The sequence below is a fragment of the Lithobates pipiens genome, unplaced genomic scaffold, assembly GCF_037356315.1.
Source record: "Lithobates pipiens isolate NorthernLeopardFrog02 unplaced genomic scaffold, aLitPip1_a1.2 Scaffold_30, whole genome shotgun sequence".
NCBI lineage: Eukaryota > Metazoa > Chordata > Amphibia > Anura > Ranidae > Lithobates > Lithobates pipiens.
This window is the reverse complement of record NW_027507791.1, coordinates 174,165,477-174,173,041: the sequence shown is the minus strand read 5'-3', so window position 1 is coordinate 174,173,041 and position 7,565 is coordinate 174,165,477.

Here is a 7,565-nt window from a genome sequence, read left to right as displayed (position 1 = left end):
TGGCAGGGGAAACTCGCCTTGGAGAGTGAAGAGGCCACGGTGATGGATACCTTACCTCAGGGAGTGGCCTCTAATAGCCTGAATGGTAACCCCCCATTGGCCCACAGGCAACAAGATCCCTATTACTCCCCAAGAAGGGATACTATACACAGCAGACCGAAAGCAAAGCCAAGGATGCCCAGTAGAGAGACAGGGCAACATCATTTCGATGCCCCACCCCGAGATCAGAGAGGGAATGGGGGTTATGGGCCAGATCCATACCAACATTCGAATATGAGGAGAACCCAGGTTGGCTCTCAATTTAGACGGCCTCCTCGCAGTCATGTGCAAGGATATGACAGGACTAATTCGATCTATTACAATAGAGACAATGGTGATTACGATTTAGGGGCCATTACCCAGAATCGTTTTTTTCCTTTGTCTGATTTGGAGGCATCTAATCACACCAGGCAGGACGATGGCCCAAGAAATAGAGGGGGTCATAGTGACGGTCCCAGGATGTATCATCACCCTGGTTATGTACAGGGCCAAGGTAGCCATGGACCCCCCCAATACTCAGATTCCCCTGGTGGGAGAGAAGGCCACAGGTGGGGACAGGATAACCGTAGGTCCTTACAATATATAGACTCCCCTAGAAGGGTAGAAGGTCATAGTTTGGATTTTCACAGGGACAACAGGGGTATAAAAAGGCCCGTAGAACGAAGAGAGGAAGCAGAGGGGGGAGGAGAATCCAGTCAGCTAAAAAGAAGGAGACCATAGGGTCTGATATTTTTAATTTGAGTAAACAGGTTTTGTCAGACCCAGAAAAAAGGTTATTGGATAAAGGCTTAAAATTTGCCCCACCAAGAAACATGAGTAAGTTCCAGACGTATATGGATAAACACAAATATGTCCGTAAGCTAAATATCAAAAGATACATGCTTAGCAATACAACTCTGGATGGGGAAAGGAGTAGGTCAGTGTTTCAACACTCTAAGCTCTCCAATGCATCCCTCTTCAATCCCCCAGGCCATATACCACCCAATATTAGGGTTTTTAGAGATGTGGTATTGCGTGATCTTGATTCACTAAAAGTGAAGAAAGTAAAAATGCCGAAAGACCTTGAGGTTGGTCTAGACTCGCTATGCACCAATAAATCCTTGGTTATCAGGCCAGCTGACAAGGGGGGGGGCATTGTGGTGTTGGATCGTGAGCATTATCTGAAAGAAATGCATCGTATCATAGACGATAGTGATACCTATACCATCCTAAACAGGGACCCCGTTCTGAATTATAAAAAGACCCTTGAGAGTATTGTTGATCGGGGTCTCCGGAAGGGGATTCTCAATGAAAAAGAGAGACTTTTTCTGGTACCACGTGCTCCCCGTACGCCGATAATCTATTATCTCCTCAAAGTGCACAAAAGCGTCATTTGCCCCCCGGGACGCCCGATAGTGAGTGGCATAGATTCAATCACGTGTGGGCAAATATATAGACCATTTTCTGCAGCCATTGGTTCAGACTATGCCGTCCTATATTAAGGACACTAAACAGGTCATAAATATTTTATCTAGGATAACCCCTAAGAGAGGTTTATGGCTAGTGACTGCAGATGTGACATCACTATACACTATCATCCCACATTGTCTGGGTTTGGAAGCGGTCAGACTATACCTTGAGAGGGGGTCAGGCCTTGTATCTACACAGATTGAGTTCATTATGGAACTCTTAGAATATGCAGCCAGCCATAACTACTTCTGGTTTGACCACCAATTTTATCGCCAGGATAGGGGAGTGGCCATGGGGGCCAAATATGCCCCCAGCCTGGCCAATCTATTCATGGCCAAGTGGGAGGAGGACGTCATTGATGCTCCCAGGAGGCCGGAAGTGGCCTTATGGGCACGTTACATCGATGACGTCCTCCTCCTATGGGATGGAGCGGAAACGGAATTACATACATTTATGGCCACCCTCAATATGAACAACAGGGGCATCAAATTTAATTTTGAGGCCAGCCAGGAAGAGATCTGTTTCCTGCATCTGAACATTAAAATAGAAGACAACCGTTTTGTGACATCCACTTTTTTTAAAGCAACTGACCGTAATTCCTACATCCCTTTGGACAGTTGTCATCATGAACCCTGGTTGAGGGCTGTACCTCAGGGGCAGTTTACGCGCTTGAGATGGAACTGCACCGAAATAAGTACTTTTGAAGACCAGGCAACTCTCCTTTCAAATAGGTTTCTAGAAAAGGGATACAGTAATGATTTTTTATCTAAAGCACTTCAAACGGCTCGGGAGAAAGAGAGGATGACATTGCTAGACGATAGGAGACCTGTGGGTATGGAGGTACAGAATAGGATCCCATTTATTACTACTTTCTCAGTACAGCATCGTAGTATTAAACAATTAATACAGAGACATTGGCACTTGCTAACAACAAGTGATCTGGTCCTTGGTGCCATTTTACCAACCAAACCACAAGTGGTGTTCAAGGGGGCATCCTCTTTGGGCAGTCGTGTGGCACCAAGTGTGCATGACCCTCCAAAGGCTAATAGATCCTTTTTTCAAAGTTTGAAGGGATATTATAAATGTAGAAATTGTCAAATCTGCACTCTGAATAGATGCAAGGACAGGAAGATTTGTAAGTTTACATCCACAAGTACATCAAGATCGTACGATATTGAACCATTTATCACCTGTTCATCTGAAGGAGTAGTTTATTTGATACAGTGCCCTTGCGGCCTCCAATATGTGGGGAGGACCAAAAGGGCACTAAAAACGAGACTCAATGAGCACATAGGGAACATTAGGAGAGGTTTTGACAAACACCCGGTGTCGCGTCACTTTGACCAAATACACAATAGGGACCCCTCCAACACGTTGTATGTGGGCATTGACAAGTATAGACCCCATTGGAGGGGCGGGTCACTTGTTAGGGAGATCTCTAAGCAAGAAATGGAATGTTGACACGGATGTGAACGCCTTCATTAAAAATTCGTGAGGGCGCACACATCCTGTCCGTATTTTTTAAGCAATTTGGGACTCCCTTTAAATAAGGTTTTGGGCATTGTATGCAACTAATGCCCTCTGGGATTTGACTTTGTGTACGGTGTTGAGTATAATTCCTTTTTGGCCCCTTTATATATATATAACACAAAGGAATGGTGAATATGGTTTTTTGATTGCTTGATATATCGTTATATATATTACTAGTAAAATGGTGTTAGTTGTTTCAAATTTTAAATTATATTATTGTATGTACCATAAGATATTGTGAGCTCTTCCCAATAGGTCTACACTCTGGGCCGGTGGCTTTATGGGTTATACATAAAAGGGACACGTACGTTTTTTTTCCCTGGATAGGGATATAAAATTTCTGCCACATTTTAATTCTTAAGGCTTTAGTGTGCCAGCAGTGTAATATTGAACTTGTCTCCATTGGATTTGGGGTGAGCCCTGTGTTTAGTTTTGTATTTTTTATTCTCAATTTTATGGTTGTCCCCCCCCCCCTCTTTTTTGATGGGGCTGTACGCTGCTTTTTTTTATTTCCGGAAGCGTTTAGGCTGGTCCCTAACACAATGGATCTGTTTGTGTAAAGTATTTGGGGAAGTTATAGGTAGGAGCTGACTACCACCGCTAAGCCTGAAGTGCGGGTGTGGCCTGTTTTACACTATTTGGAGTTCTATCTCTCTTCCATGGTCTTGGTATTCCTATCCTGAGTCCCTCTGAATTTATGAGAAAGATTTTTGGGAGCGCTTCTCTACAACCCTTATACTGGAGTGATGGAGCAAGGAGAATATCGAGGACCCCTCTGGACTGGAAGACGAGTATATATCCATATGCTTTTTGTGACCCTCTGTAGTGGGGGGTCATGTTTTTCTGGTAAGCGGCAAATTTAATTTCCTTTGGTGGCGGATCAAGCACTACTTAATTGGACTTAGCAGTGGATTGTTTATGGTTCATTTGTGGAGGACTTCATTCACATTCTTGAGAGAATATTTTGTTGACTTACATATACAGACTTGTAATTCATACACTGGGTGTTTTTAGAGTTTGTATTACTACACATAGGTGCATGCGACTTGGTCTTATACTGCAAGGAATGAGCGGTTCGCATAGCCTGAGCTTATAACATTTATATGCATTTATTATTTATGGTGTGATTTCATATCAATTTATGTTTAGAGGCTGCTAATAGTCCACAATTCACTTTTATTTATTTATGCACAATCTGATGTTTGTGTGATTTAGCGCGGCTTATTATTTTTTCCTTTTGTTTTTCTGTAGTTATGTGACACAGTTAAGCTGCAGCCAAATCTGTTTAGTTTAGGATTAATATATGTGATTAATTTTTGTGTCTCACCTTAGCGCAGTTTTTCTCTCTTTTTTCAGTAAAAGTGATATACCTTCCCTGTTTGCTAGACCATGTGTCTGTGGTCAGATGTATCTTGGCACCGACACTGTGTGCCAGAGATACATTCACTTGCCGCTGAACATGGCCATATAGCTCTGGGATGCCCTTCTCTGAGAAATACTTCCTTCCTGGGACCTTCCATTGTGGTGTTCCAATGGCCACAAATTTGCGAAAGGCCTCCGAGTCCACCAGTTTATATGGCAGTAGTTGGCGGGCTATGAGTTCTGACAAGCCAGCCGTCAACCGTTGGGCAAGAGGGTTATCCGGCGTCTTCATTTTTTTTACGCTGGAACATTAGGCCCACGGAAGCCTGCCTTTTTGCAGAAAACGTGAGCTTGGCGTGATGGAAGGTGGAGTGGAGAACAATTGTGAGGAGAGAGAAGGAGAAGTAGAAGACAAGGCTGGATGGTGAGAGCCTGCAGTGTGGCTTTGTGTGTTCTGTTGCTCCCACTCGGCTCGGTGATGGCTGCTCATGTGCCTTCTTAAGGCGGTCATCCCTAGGTGAGTGTTGGGCTTACCACGACTAATGCGTTGACTGCAAAGATTGCAGATGGCAACGCTATTGTCAGCAGCGGACACGTTAAAAAAAGCCCACACTGCGGAGCCATGTGCCGGTGTCCTGGGAGCGCCAGATGTGACCGTACATGGTCGATGACTCGCTCCTGATACATTTGCAGTCTGCTTTGTCCCTCCTGTGCAATGTAAGTTATTCCTGCTTCTCCTCCCTATCTGCTGGTCCATATCTCCCTCTGAACTCCCCTCCTCTTCCTCTCTTGTGGGCACCCACGTGACATCACTAGACACGTCATCATCAACGTCACCTTCCCCACCGCTATAAGTAGAGATCTCGGAGTAGGTAGCAACACCGGGGACCAACCTCCTCCTTGGGCTGATCTGGGTACTGTCGTCAGACTGCTGAGTAGCGGTTGTTGCTACCTCCTCTTCCTGATCCAATACCAAGAGTGGCTGCGCATCAGAAATGTCCTCTTGATATGGATCGGAAAATAATTCCTGTGACTCAAGCGGAAGGTATGTGGTGGTGGTGGTGTTGGTGGGAGTGTCTTTGGGGGTGCACATAGCGGAGAGTGAAGAAGAGGTTGCAGATCGAGAGGATGAGGAGGGTGCAGAAGAGTAAGGCTGAGCGAGCCACTCAACCAAGTCTGGTGCGTCCTTTAAAGTAATTGAACGCACCTTCTGCAACTTCCCACTTTGGCTCAAGCCTGTTGCACCTGCCCTACCCCTACCACCCCTGCGGAAGGGCCTGCCTCTTCCTCTGCCTGTCATTTTTTAAATGACCCTGTGACAAATCTCTCAGTCCCTATACCGATGAAGGACTGCTGCAGTATAGGGCAGCGGTCAGCAGTAGTGCACCTCAACCTTATGTATTGTGGACCGATACCTGTCCTTATAGTATAGCAGACTACTGTACCTCACGCAACCCTATGTACTGTAGCACCCTAGACAGACCAAGTTACCAGTCCTTATAAGGACTTTTGTGGACCAAGTAGGTTGTGTGTGAGTGATTAGCAGACTGTACGTCAGTCCCTATACCGATGAAGGGCTGCTGCAGTATAGAGCAGCGGTCAGCAGTAGTGCACCTCAACCCTATGTATTGTGGACCGATACCAGTCCTTATAGAATGGCAGACTGCACCTCACTCAACCCTATGTACTATAGTACCCTATACCTTACCAGTCCTTATAAGGACTTTTGTGGACCAAGTAGGTTGTGTGTGAGTGATTAGCAGACTGTACGTCAGTCCCTATACCGAGGAAGGACTGCTGCAGTATAGGGCAGCGGTCAGCAGTAGTGCACCTCAACCCTATGTATTGTGGACCGATACTAGTCCTTATAGAATAGCAGACTGTACCTCACTCAACCCTATGTACTGTAGCACCCTAGACAGACCAAGTTAACAGTCCTTATAAGGAGCTTTGTGGAACAAGTGGGTTGTGAATGATTAGCAGTCTGCAGCAGAAGGGCAGCAGTCAAGTATAATATTCTTTCTATATTTGGAAGAAAGAATATTATATGTGTACAAGCCTATTGCCATACTACTGATACCAGTCCTGAAAAGAACCTTTGTGGAACTAATAGTAACAGCTACTGATTAAACTGACCCTCACTGCCTGACAGACTGCTTCCTGCCTGTCCCTATATAAACTGACAAAACAGAGGCTGCTGGAACAATAACTGGTTACTGGAATAGCACTTTTGTGGACCTGATAGTAACAGCTAATGATTAAACTGACTCTCCCTGCAGCACACAGCGTCCTGTCCCTTTCTCTAAACTGACAAAAGACACTCAGACTGCTGCAACAATCACTAGCACAGCACTGCCTATCCTGAACTACACCTAACACCTATACCAGTCCTGAAAAGAACTTTTGTGTACCAAATAGCTAGCGATTTGGGTCACTGTAATCTCTCCCTGCTCCACACAGCAACCTCTCCCTATAGTGACAGAAGAAAGAATGTAAAATGGCCGCCGGATCGGGTGTATTTGTAGGTTAGGGGGAATGTCCAAGTGTCCATGTGCTGTAATGTCTCAATTGGCTGTCCTGTACCCCATGATGGATGTGTCATCATAGGTCAAAGTTCTTTTACACAGTAAACGAACGCGGAAGTCCGCCGGGCAAACGGCGCCAATAGTCCGCCGAACGGGCGGACCGCGAACAGCCGGAAATTCGCCACGTAATGATCGCCGGGCAAACCATTCGGCCATCACTACTAAGCAAGCCAGTGAGTCCAGGGGGCTGGAAAGAATTGATAAATCTGTTGATGCCTGTCTGATGTGGACTGAAAAATGCATCTAACCACTTGAGCTAAACACCCCAATGTCACTATATATATATATATATATATATTTATGGTCGGAGCCCTCCGCTGTAAGAGATATGAAAGAACACATAAACACGTCACAAGACTAACAACATAAAATAGACCTGAGTTGTGCCCTTGGTCTGCTGTAAGGTAAGCCCTGGTGAGCTGGGCGGTGAGCCCTGCTCTGCTGGGCGATATGCCAAGAGAAGGCTGCATACCTTAAGAAAGTAAATGGATGTTTCTGTAGAGAAACGTGTTTTAAGTGAAGTACTCTGAGAAGGGAAATGGGTGGGTGGGTACCTTGCACTGGAACCGACACAGACCGTTGTGGGTGGTCTGATTATAT